Here is a 13,825-nt window from a genome sequence, read left to right on the forward strand (position 1 = left end):
AGTACGCCCCAGTATGGATAAGATATATTTATCAAAATATTTATTGAAATTTAAAAAAAAAAATCAACGGGGTGATCTTCTGACTTCATGTTGTAGGCAAGGCATCTCGCTGGGCATGAGTGTATATCGCAAATTTGGGCAAGTGCTGTATGACAATTTAATGATTGGAAAATTGTACGTAGTGTGCCCCAAATTTTTAATCCACACACTACCGTTTAGGCTACTGCTGGGATCACAAAATCAGAAGATTACCTCGCATCCTGAAACAGCTCCACTGACAGCAACAAGAGCCATCAGGCTGACCTGAGCACTAATTATAAGCATATCGGTGAAGTCACATAGCAGCCTAATAGCAAAAAGACCCAACTTAGTAATTTTCCACTGAAGATAAGTATCATATTTTAGGCTAACTAACATTTAAAAAAAAAAATGCTAGTGGATTCACAGCATGCAGTAAGTCAGGTGATATGCAGGAATTCTATATAAATACAATATAAATATTTATGTAATCATTATATCTATATATTATTAAAACTCGTGTAGTACACACCACCTGTTCACAAATCTTGTTACCTGTTAGAATAGTGTGACCAAAAAATGTACTATCAACATTTAACATTATAAATTGCAATGTCAATATTTTCCACTCAATTTTGCTATGTCAACTATCACAATGTGGTTGCAGGCTTTGGCCTCTAGGTGGCACTGTGGAAAGTTTCTGAAGTGTCTCTCAACTCCATCACCATCTTACATGCAATCAATGCTTATATGCATCAACTGATTGTGGACAACACCACCGGTAATTTATTAGTATAAGCATATAAATGGAACAAACATACGAACATACGAATTAAGAGCAGAAGTATGCCAATGGGCCCCACGAGTCTGCTCTGCCATTTGATGAGATCATGCCTAATCTGATTGTGACCTTAGCTCTACTTTCCCATCTACCTACTATAACCTTTGACTCCCTTGTTAATCAGGAATCTATCTAACTCAGCCTTAAAAATATTCAATGACCCAGCCTCCACCGCTCTCTGGGGAAGGGAGTTCCCCGGACTCACCACACTCAGAAAAAATTTCTCCTCATATCCATCTTAAATGGGAGACCCCTTATTTTTAAACTGTGGCCCTTAGTTCTAGTCTCTCCCACAAGGGGAAACATCCTCTTAGCATCTACCCCTTCTAGTCCCCTCAGGATCTGACATGTTTCAATAAGATCACCTCTCATTCTTATAAACTCCAATGTATACAGGCCCAACTTGTCCAACCTTTCCTCATAAGCGGACCCCCTCAGCCCAGGAATCAGTCGAGTGAACCTTCTCTGAACCGCCTCTAAAGCAATTATGTCCTTTCTTAAGTAAGGAGACCAAAACTGCACACAGTATTCTAGATGTGGTCTCACCAATGCCTTGTACAACTGTAGCAAAACATCTCTACTTTTATATTCCATTCCCCTTGCAATAAATGACAACATTCCATTTGCCTTCCTAATCACTTGCTGTACCTGTGATTCATATACGAGGTCATCCAGATCCCACTATACCTCAGAGTTCTGCAATCTCTCTCCATTTAAATAATATACTGCTTTTCTATTCCTTCTGCCAAAGTGGACAAGTTCAAATTTTCCCACATTATACTCCATCTGCCAAATTTTTGCCTGCTCACTTAACCTATCTATATTCCTTATGTCCTCCTCACGACTTACTTTCCTACCTTTGTGTCATCAGCAAATTTAGCAACCATACATTCGGTCCCTTCATCCAAGTCATTGATATAGAATGTAAATAGTTGAGGACCAAGCACTGATCCCTGTGGCACTCCACTCAATAAATTCTGCCAACCTGAAAATGACCCATTTATGCCTACTCTCTGTTTCCTGTTAGCTAACCAATCCTTTATCCATGCTAATATGTTACCCCCTAACCATGAGCTTTTATTTTGTGTTGCAGCCTTTGATGTAGCACCTTATCAAATGCCTTCTGGAAATCCACAGGATCCCCTTTATCCACGTTGCTTGTTACTTCCTCAAAGAACGCCAATAAATGAATCAAACACAATTTCCCTTTCACAAAGCCGTGTTGACTCTGCCTGATTGCATTGAGATTTTCCAAGTGCCCTGCTATAACCTCCTCAATAATAGATTCTAGCATTTTCCCCATGAAAGATGTTAAGCTAATTGGCCTGTAGTTTCCTGCTTTCTGTCTCCCTCCTTTCTTGAATAGAGGAGTTACATTCGCTATTTTTCAATCTGATGGGACCCTTCCAGCATCTAGGGAATTTTGGAAAATTAATACCATTGCATCTATTATCTCTGCAGCCATTTCTTTTAAGACCCTAGGATGAAGTCCGTCAGCACCTGGGGACTGGTCAGCTTTTAGTTCTAATATTTTTTTCAGTACCCTTTCCCTGGTGATTGTAAATGTTTTAAGTTCCTTTCTCCCTTTCACCTCTTGATTCACAATTATTTCTGGCATGTTATTTGTATGCTCTGCAGTGACGATGGATGCAAAATATCTGTTCAATTCATCCGCCATTTCCTTGCTCTCCATTATTAATTCCCCAGACACTCTCTCCAGAGGACCAATGCTCACTTTACTTACTCTTTTCCTTTTTAAATACCCATTGAAACTCTTACTATCTGTTTTTATATTTCTAGCTAGCTTTCTCTCGTACTCTAATTTCTCCCATCTTATTATTCTTCTTGTCGTTCTTTGCTGTTTTTTATATTCTGTCCTATCTTCTGACCTGCCACTAACCTTCGCTGAATTGTATGCTTTTTCTTTCAATTTGATACTATCTTTAATTTCTTTCGTTAGCCACGGATGGTACGTCCTTCCCCTAGACTCTTTCATTGGAATGTATACTTGTTGAGTGTTATGAAATATCTGGTTATACGTAGTGGCAGACATTTAATGTTAACATATTGAGTAAATGTGATAATGCATGTTGAGGCAAATAGCACAGATGCATTTAAAGGGAAGCTAGATAAGGACATGAGGGAGAAAGGAAGAGAAGGATATGCTAATAGGGTTCGTTGAATTGGGGTGGGAGGAGGCTCGTGTGGAGCATAAACGCCAGCATAGACCAGTTGGGCCGAATGGCCTGTGTCTCTGCTATAAATTCTATGTAAAAGTTGTATATTATATATCAGAAATTTATATGAGAGATATACAATAAATTATGATGGATATTAGAGTGGTGGAGAAAGAAAATTAATTGAAGAAATGTTGAAGATGAAATATTGAAAAAATAGGAAACAGAACATGAAGTGGAAAGGCAAAAAAGGGAGCATGGTGTCTTCAGAAGAGTTTAATGAAGAAGGGAGGAAAATGAAGAATGGTGGATGTTCGGTGCTATTGGCAAACATTGTTTACCACTTTCCTGATGATTGGATTGCATGTGCGCGCGATTCACAGAGGACGTGCATCCTCAACTGAAGCAAACTGTAAGGAGTCTTTACATTTCACTTCAATGGTTGAATCACTCATGAGTGGGTTCATAATGCGATTGAAGCACTGTAGCAAATAATAAAGGCCTAACTTAAAGGCAATAGCCCTAATGAGCAGGAATTCAGAAGGAAGTTTTCAGACAGGTTAGGCGCAGTGTGAAGAGGTAGGGAGTGGGTGGAATCGGCATCCATGCATATGTACAGGAAGAGATAAAATCAGGTTTAGAAACCAAGAAAGAACCTTAAAGAGCCGATTCAGGGTAGAGTATACCTGAGGCTCTTGGCTACCAATCAAGCCTTGGGATAAAAAAAAACATTAAATGAAGCCATTGTAGAAGTCACAAGTGATTGTGGGGATGTTTCATTTTGCTATTAAGGAATATGTAATTTTCAGTGTGTGTATCTTCCTAGGAGAATTAAAAATTTCTATGGTAGTCATGATGTGGAGATGCCGGTGATGGACTGGGGTTGACAATTGTAAACAATTTTACAACACCAAGTTATAGTCCAGCAATTTTATTTTAAATTCACAAGCTTTCGGAGATTTTCTCCTTCCTCAGGTAAATGTTTGGTCAGGTAATGTCAGGTAAACATTTACCTGAGGAAGGAGAAAATCTCCGAAAGCTTGTGAATTTAAAATAAAATTGCTGGACTATAACTTGGTGTTGTAAAATTGTTTACAATTAAAAATTTCTAAGTGATGCAATTGATTTCTTTAGCTAGCTTTCCTCTAGCTTCATGAAGTTAGATGAAGTACATTATACATGGGACTTTTAAAATATTACCCGTTGGTCACTCATGATACTGGCCACAGGAAGTTTCGACACCACCTCCCAAACCCGCAACCTCTACCACCTAGAAAGACAAGGGCAGCAGGTGCAAGGGAACACCACCACCTGCACGTTCTCCTCCTGACTTGGAAATATATCGTCGTTCCTTCATCATCGCTGGGTCAAAATCCTGGCACTCCCTACCTAACAGTACTGTGGAAGGACCTTCACCACACAGACTGCAGTGGTTCAAGGCGACGGCTCACCACCACCTTCTCGAGGGCAATTAGGGATAGGCAATAAATGCTGGCCTTGCCAGCAACGCCCACATCCCACGAATGAATAAAAAAAGTCAGAGGATATGGATTTTTAAATAGGAAAGTGGATACCCTGTGGTATGCTGAAGTGTTGCAGGCTCGACAGGTTAGATGCAAGGAGGATGTTTCCCCTGGCTGGGGAGTCTAGAACAAGGGTCACAGTCTCAGAATAAGGGGCAGGCCATTTAGGACTGAAATGAGGAGAAATTTCTTCACTCAGAGGGTGGTGAATCTTTGGAATTCTCCACCCCAGAGGGCTGTGGAGGCTCAGTCATTGAGTACATTCAAAACAGAGATAGACAGATTTCTAGATATTAAAGGCATCAAGGGATATGGGGATAGTGCAGGAAAATGGCACTGAGGTAGAACATCAGCCATGATCTTGTTGAATGGCGGAGCAGGCGCGAGGGGCCGGATGGCCTACTCCTGCTCCTATTTCTTACGTTGGAAGATATGGGGCTCGATTTTTGCACCCGCGATCGGGTGCGTTGGTGGTGGGGGGGCTGCGAAAATTGGGGATTCCCGGGGCGGGTCGGGAGCCCGGCTCCAACCCGCCCACTTCCGGGTTTCCCACTGACGCGCTCACATGTGCACGCAGCCCCCGCATGTGGGACTCCTGCAAGCAATTAAAGCCGGCGGGGTGCCACTTAAGCTATTTATTTAGGTATTTCAGGTCATTTAGAGACCTGATTAACATGCTATTTTAGGAGGGGTGGGATTTTGCAAACAATTGGGACTGTTTCCCGTACTGGGGGAAAACACTCCCAGTTCAAATGGACGTGTTGCAGCCATCAGCCTGTGGCAGCTGCAAAGGTCCACTGGACAGGTTTGGGGGGGGGGGGGGGGGGGGGGGGGGGGGAGAGAAAAGAGACCCTCACTCATTACAGGAGGCCACTCTGTCATTTTGGACAAAGTTTGGCCTACACCAACCTCCTCCTAACAATCAAATTCACCAACTTGCGCACTTACCCCGGTGTCCAGACACGTGTACCTACCTTGCAGACCCCCTCAGATGTACATCTTCCGGATGGGGGCCGCCGTAGCTGCAGTCATGACCTCCTCGGAGGGCAAACAGCATCACCAGCCTCGCCGTCCACCTCTGACACGTGGAGCTCCACAACACAGTGCTGTGACACATTCACCTGCACAGCAGGAGGGAGGGCAACCGCAGAGAGAGATGCGTCGCAGAGGGCACTACCCTCGCCACAGGGTCCACAGACCGAGGCTCAGCTTCCTGGACCTCTCTGAGCAGCAGTGCACACGGAGGCTCAGAGTCACTCGACATGTAGTCGTGGACATCTGCAGCCTCCTTCATGCAGAGCTGCTCCCAGCTGGCCTGAGCACCATCTTCTTACCTGTCGCTGTCAAAGTCACCACTGCCCTCAACAACCTCTCCTCCGCATCCTTCCAGGGTGCCACCAGGCACATCGCCAACGTCTCTCAGTCGTCTGCACAAAAAAGCCCTGCAAATACACCTACACCCACTCTGCAGTGACACAATGGGTGGCATCAGTTGTGGGTCTTCATTGTGATCCTCAGGAAAGGGCATTATTGCACAAACCAGACAAGATTCGCAAAGACGTGGCAGTAGTGGTGCCAATATAATATGTAATGTGAGTTGGTCAGAAATGAAATATAAGTAAAAACCATGACAAACCCTCAAACACACTTGTGCATCCCCTTCATGCTCACGACACGTTTACCTTACGCTTCCTACTGCACATATGTGATGCATGCCCTGTGGCTACAGCACAGATAGTGGCAGGTTGAGTGAGGCTGACTGTGAAAGAGATGCATGAGCGGGTGAGTATGAGATAGAGCCATGAGATTGTATGAGGATTGGGTTGAGTGGTAGTGGCGGGATGAGTACTGGCGAGGTGAGTAAGTGCAGGTAAGATGAAGATGAGCTTTGAGTGGGTGTGAGGAGTGATGTGACAGAGTAGTGTTGGCTGTGCAGAAGATGTGGGGTGGGGGCGGTGATGTGGCAGACGGAGTGTAGGGAAATGAGTAAGTGTACTCACTTTGGCTGACCTACTTAGGTCAATGAAGCACCTCCTGCACTGTATGCAGGTGCGCGATATGTTGGTGGTGCAGGTGACCTCCTCTGCCACCTCAAGCCAGGCCTTCTTGGTGGCAGAGGCAGGCCGCTTCCTCCCGCCCGCCCGGGGGGGGGGGGGGGCGGGGGGAGTGAGGCATCATTAAACCTGGGAGCAGCCTTCCCCCTGGGCTGCTGCATGCTGTAATTTTTCCTATTTCTTGCAGCATCAGTCAGTGGAGGACTGCCCCTTTAAATAGAGCTCCTCCTGCTGACAGACCCTACTGCGCACGTGCAGTCTGCCCGCCACGCAGCTTAGCAGCGGGAAACCCGGAAGAACAGGTAAGTGGATCCAATCAGCCTGCGATTGCGCGCGGAGCATTCTGATTTCACCAGGTGCATCGACCCCCCCCCCCCCCCCCGCCATGGTAATATCGGGCCCATGGTGTTTCATGCAATGAAATGCAGACTATATTAGGACAACTATGGTGCTTGAATATGTGAAATTGTATTTTGATTATTGTAATTGCATTAATATCTTGTGGCTTGAATTTTGTGAATATGTTCATGCTTACATGGAAATTGCAAATGTCCAATTGGTCAGTAAATACTGGGTGAAGTCAGACTTTAATTGCTCAAGATACTTAGAGGTTACAGTAACCTAGTGGTTATGGTAGTGGGCTAGCAACAAAGATTGTCACGAGTTCAAATCTGACTATGGCAAGTCGCAAATCTGAATTTGATAAATCTGGTCATTTATGAGCTAAAACCAGAAAATTACAATGAAAGCTGTCGTAAAAACCCAGCTGGTTCACTAATGTACTTCAGGAAAGGGGACCTTGCCACCCCTACCAGGTCTGGCCTACATGGGACTCCAGTCCCACACTACATGGTTGACTCTTAATGCCTTGAAGTAAACTCTTCACTCAAGAATGAATAGAAAAATAGTCATGACTCTGGTTTTCTTGATTGGCAAGATCAGTGAAAGGTTACAGACGTTCTGGTTCCTATGTCAATCTTCAATTGCTGGGGGAACTTTGTACATTAAATGACTGCTTTGGTTTCTTTATACTTTTTAAAATATATAACAGTATGGCAGAGAAGAGTAATGGGCAGAAATGGATTCTATTTGCATGTATTATTTATAATAATTATATACATACACACACACAAGCAGTTTGCCCATTTCACAATGACAAGAGAATCATACCACGTGACATGCAATATATTGTTCTGCTGCTAAGAGGAAGCGATGTTCCTTCAAGTTCATAAAGCTGAACTTCCAGACCCCAGGTGATTTAGAGTTCAATGAGGGAACTGTGCAGGGTGAGTTCAGAATTTGATAGCTTTCTTATAAAAGAAAATGACCGCTAAAGAGGCATCTCACAGGTAATGACAGCGAAACAGCAGAAATATTGAATAGTTACTTTGCCTCAGTATTTACTAGGGAGACCAACAGGGCGGACATGACATTAGAAGAAGAGATCAAAAAAGATATAATGACATTTAAGATAGAGAGCAGGGAGATAATTGGTAAACTAATCAAACTTAGAGGGGATAAAACTCCTGGTCCGAATGGATTACATCCATGCATATTAAAAGTAGTAAGGAAAGAGAGAGCAGAGGCACTATCACATATGTATAAATATTCATTAGAAAAGGGAATAAGTGCCAGAGGACTGGCGGACAGCTATTCTGAATCCTATACGTAAAGAGGGAGATAGAACAAGTCCAGAGAACTATAACAGTATGGCATTTCATTTGAATATGAGCTAATCAGCTGCTGAAGTTTGCATTGAATGAATGTGTTTATAATTGCAGGGAAGCTACAGTTTAACGTCAGTGGTAGGTAAGATGATGGAATCTTTACTCAAAGATGTAACAAAAAAAATCTAGAAACTAAAAATATAATAAAGAGTAGTCAACTTGGATTTCAAAAGGGAAGGTCACGCTTGACCTAAATATTGAATTCTTTGGAAAAAGTAACAGAAAAAGTAGATTGGAGTAATGCAGTAGATGGGATATATTTGGATTTTCAAAAGGCCTTCGATAAGGTTCTGCATAGTAGACTCATAACTAAGGTCAGAGCATGTGGAGTTAGGGGACAAGTAGCAGAATGGATAGCAAGTTGGCTACAAAACAGAAAAGAGAGTAGGGGTTAAAGGTAGTTACTCAACTGGCAAAAAAGGTAGAAAGTGGTGTTCTACAAGGATCGGTGCTGGGACCACTGTTGTTCACCACATACAGGAGTCAGGAATTATAAGTACAATTTCAAAATTTGTGGACAATGCCAAATTGTGAGCTATAGTTAAAACTGAGGAAGACTGCGACAAAATACAAGTCAACATTAATAAACTTGCAGAATGGGCGTGTAGTTGGCAAATGAATTTCAATATGAATAAGTGTGAGGTGGTGTGTTTTTGTAGGAAGAATAAGGAGGCCACATACTCCTTGGAAAATAAGAGTCTAAATGGGGTAGAGGAGCAAAGGGATACAGATTTCAAAATTATTAGAAGTAGCGACACAGGTTAATAAGGCCATAAAGAAAGCAAGCAAAGTACTGGGGTTCATTTCTAGAGGGATTGAATTGAGAAGCAGAGAAGTTATGTTAAACTTGGAGTACTGTGCACTTTTCTGATCTCCATATTATAAAAAGGATATAGAAGCACTGGAGAAGGTGCAAAAAAGATTTACAGGGATGATACCAGAACTGAGAGGTTATACCTATCGGGAAAGACTGAACAGACTGGGGCACTTTTCTCTAGAAAAGAGAAGGCTGAGAGGTGACCTGATTATCTTTAAAATTATAAATAATTTTACAGGGAAGACGTAGAGAAGATGTTTCCACTTGTGGGGGAGACTAAAACTAGAGGTCATAAATATAAGATAGTCACTAATAAATCCATTAGGGAATTCAGGAGAAGCTTCTTTACCCAGAAAGTGGAACTCACTACCCCAAGGAGTAGTTGAGGCAAATAGCTTGGATGCATTTAAGGGGAAGCTAGATAAACACAGGAAGAAAGGAATAGAAGATTAGGGTTAGATGAAGTAGGGTGGAGTATAAACACCAGTTGGGCCGAACGGCCTGTTTCTGGGCCGTACATTCTATGTAATTCTATGTGATTGCTATGATAGGATGGCATTTTATTTGAATATGAGCTAATCAGCTGCTAAAGTTTGCTTTGAATGTATTTGTCTATAAGTAAGTGCAACAGAAAAATATAACACAGGAAATGTAACATGAAGGACAGGAAATGGATGAACATGTATCATTTTTAATATAACCTTTTTTGACTCTACAATAGGGAAGGCCTTTCTTTGACTCTTAATTATTTGCCTTTATTTAAAATCTATCACAAATACTGGGCCTCCCAGAGCAGCAGTGATCTTTATTACATAAAACCATAAAAGTTTACAGCACAGAGGGAAGCCATTCAGCCCATTGAGTCGTTGCCAGTTCTTTGCTCACATAATCCAAAACTAATCCTACATGTCCAAAGCAAGTAATCGAAGCAACTTGACTCTCAACATTCCCATACTTCTCAGCAATTTCTAGGAGGTGCTGCACGCTCTGGTTCAGCAACAGAAACAAAATTTCCTAAGCTCAAGTGTAGAAATGCAACTTCTGTCACTGAACCCCAACATCCCAATCTCACCTCCTTCTTTGGCTGCTCACCCACTTAAGGTGGTGCTGGGAGTTGAAGTTTGGTGATAATGTCACACTTCTTCCTCACCTCCATTTCAGAAATGCTGCATATGTGGCATCTTAGCCAGCCAATGTATGCTAAGTTAGTTTATTTTCTTTAAAGTTATCTGTATTTTTTTATTACATATTTTACAATGATATTACCGCAAGACTGCATCCTGGAGTATTTCTTTAAACAGCACAAGTTATAAAACCCAAATACGATATTGTACCACTTAAACATTTTAAGCATTAAATTTGCCAGTTCAGGTGTCGAACCATTGTTTCCTTGCAAAAAAAAATTAAATCCTTGTTTCCCTGAGCAGTTTTAAAGGAAATCTATAGGGCTGGATGTTTCTTGGAATGAACAAAAGCTGAAATTAGTTATATTTTTATTCTCAGTGGAGAAATACTACATCTGATTTAAGAGATTCAAATGATCCGCTTTAAGAAGACAGACTCGTGTTTCCCCAATGACTCATTGGGTAAAGGCACTGTCCAATGCAGCACTGAGCAGAGCAGGAAGGTCTCAGGCTCAATCCCCGCCTGTGCTCAATTAACTGATCTTAGCTGGGGCAGGAGTAGGGGTTCGATAATTGGTCTTGGAACCTGCACTTCAGTTGAGGGAGAGAGACAACCCAAGGCTGTAAAATGCACTTCCAAACTTTCATTTCTGCACACAAAAGCCAGCAGAGCCTTTAGTTGCTTGCTCCAGATAACTAGCTGTCAAGTTTATTAGCTAGGAAATAAATTTTTTTCCTGACATATCTTGATGAGCAGCTATATAGGGCTCTATTTTAGCACCCGCTATCGGGTGCGTTCCTGGCGGGGGGGGGCTCCGAAAATCGGAGAATCCCGGCGCGGTACCGGAGCCCGCCCCGACCCCGCGCACTTCTGGGTTCCCCGCTGACGCGCCGGCGTGCGCGCACAGCCCCCGCTGGTGGGAATCCCGCAGGCAATTAAAGCCAGCGGGATGCCACTTGACAGTATTTATTTAGGTATTTCAGGTCATTAACTGACCTGATTAAGGGACTATGTGGGATTTTAGAACAAAGTGGGACTGTTTCCCACACTAGGGGAAACACTCCCAGGTCAAATGGACGTGTTGCAGCTGTCAGCCTGTGGCAGCTGCAAAGGTCCATTTGACAGGGGGGGGGGGGCGGGGGGGGAAGGGGGGAGACCCTCACCCATTGCAGGAGGCCACTCTGTCCCTTGGGACAAAGTTTGGCCTCCACCATCCTCCTCCTGACAGTCAAAGTCACCAACCTGCACACTTACCCCAGGGTCCAGAGACGTGTACCTACCTTGCGGACCCCCTCAGATGTACATCTTCCAGATGGGAGCCGCCGTAGCTGCAGTCATGACCTCCTCGGAGGGCGAACAGCATCACCAGCCTCGCCATCCACGCCGTCCACCTCTGACACGTGGAGCTCCACAACAGAGTGCTGAGACACATCCACCTGTACAGTAGGAGGGAGGGCTACCGCAGAGAGAGATGCGTCGCAGAGGGCACTACCCTTGCCACAGGGTCCACAGACCGAGGCTCAGCTTCCTGGACCTCTCTGAGCAGCAGTGCACACGGAGGCTCAGAGTCACTCGACATGTAGTCGTGGACATCTGCATCCTCTTTCATGCCGAGCTGCTCCTGGCTGGCCCGAGCACCATCTTCTTACCTGTCGCTGTCAAAGTCACCACTGCCCTCAACAACTTCTCCTCCGCATCCTTCCAGGGTGCAACCGGGGACATCGCCGATGTCTCTCAGTCATCTGCGCAAAAGAGCCCTGCAAATACACCTACACCCACTCTGCAGTGACACAGTGGGTGGCACCAGTTGTGGGTCCTCAGTGATCCTCAGGAGAGGGCATTATTGCACAAACCAGACAGGATTCGCAAAGACATGGCAGTAGTGGTGCCAATATAATATGTAATGTGAGTTGGTCAGAAATTCAATATAAGTAACACCCATGACAAACCCTCAGACACCCTTGTGCATCCCCTTCATGCTCACGACACGTTTGCCTTACGCTGCCTACTGCACATAGGATGTGGAGATGCCGGTGATGGTCTGGGGTTGACAATTGTAAACAATTGTCACCTACAGACGCTGAAAGACGCCCTAGTAAGAACGGGATATGACGCTCGACTCATCGATCGACAGTTCCGACAGGCCACAGCGAAAAATCGTGTAGACCTCCTCAGGAGACTAACACGGGACGCAACCAACAGAGTACCCTTTGTCGTCCAGTACTTCCCCGGAGCGGAGAAACTACGCCATGTTCTCCGCAGCCTTCAACATGTCATCAATGACGACGAACACCTCGCTATGGCCATCCCCACACCTCCACTACTCGCCTTCAAACAGCCACCCAACCTCAAACAGACCATCGTTCGCAGCAAATTACCTAGCTTTCAAGAGAACAGCGTCCACGCCACCACACAACCCTGCCACGGTAACCTCTGCAAGACATGCCAGATCATCGACACAGATACCACCATCACACGAGAGGACACTACCCACCAGGTGCACGGTTCATACTCCTGTGACTCGGCCAACGTTGTCTACCTCATACGGTGCAGGAAAGGATGCCCCAGAGCATGGTACATTGGCGAGACCATGCAGACGCTGCGACAACGGATGAACGGACACCGCGCAACAATCACCAAACAGGAGGGTTCCCTCCCAGTCGGGGAACACTTCAGCAGTCAAGGACATTCAGCCACCGACCTTCGGGTAAGCGTACTCCAAGGCGGCCTTCGAGACACACGACAACGCAAAATCGTCGAGCAGAAATTGATAGCCAAGTTCCGCACCCATGAGGACGGCCTCAACCGGGATCTTGGGTTCATGTCACGCTACACGTTACCCCACCAGTGAACAAATGTTATCTGTTTTTAATATAACGGGTCAGTTGCTGTCTTTTCTATGTTTCTACCTCTCTATCTCTGTTTTTTTTTGTTTTTTTGGGTTTTTTTTGGTGATTTGTATATTCGGAGACCTTGCAGGTAACACCTGTCTGTCTGCACACTGATTGCCTTGGCAACGGGCAGTTGAAAAGACTGTCTGTAATCACCAAGCATTGTTCTGTGAATTATAAATGCGATTTCATTTCGAGGATTTCATTTCCAACAACGTTCACCTGAGGATGGAGGAAGCCTCAGAAAGCTTGTGAATTTAAAATAAAATTGCTGGACTATAATTTACTGCACATATGTGATGCATGCCCTGTGGCTGCAGCACAGGTAGTGGCAGGTTGAGTGAGACTGGCCGTGAAAGAGATGCACAAGAGGGTGAGTATGAGAGAGAGCCATGAGATTGTATGAGGATTGGGTTGAGTGGTAGTGGCGGGATGAGTACTGGCGAGGTGAGTAGGGGGATGAGGTTTGAGTGGGTATGAGGGGTGATGTGACAGAGTTGTGTTGGCAGTGCTGAAGGAGATGTGGGGTGGGGGCAGTGATGTGGTGGACGGAGTGTAGGGGAAAGACTACGTGTACTCACTTTGGCTGACCTACTGAGGTCATTGATGTGCCTCCTGCACTGTATGCAGGTGGGCGATATGTTGGTTGCGC

At 44.5% G+C, this 13,825-nt stretch overlaps 1 protein-coding gene across 6 annotated transcripts in view; it reads right to left on the minus strand.

Annotated features, from left to right (window-relative positions):
• Positions 1-13,825, minus strand: part of phf20l1 (PHD finger protein 20 like 1) — a 119,143-nt gene that overhangs the window by 75,126 nt on the left and 30,192 nt on the right. The gene's annotated exons all lie outside the window — the stretch shown is intronic.

This window comes from Heptranchias perlo, chromosome 3, assembly GCF_035084215.1.
Source record: "Heptranchias perlo isolate sHepPer1 chromosome 3, sHepPer1.hap1, whole genome shotgun sequence".
NCBI classification, from domain to species: Eukaryota; Metazoa; Chordata; class Chondrichthyes; order Hexanchiformes; family Hexanchidae; genus Heptranchias; species Heptranchias perlo.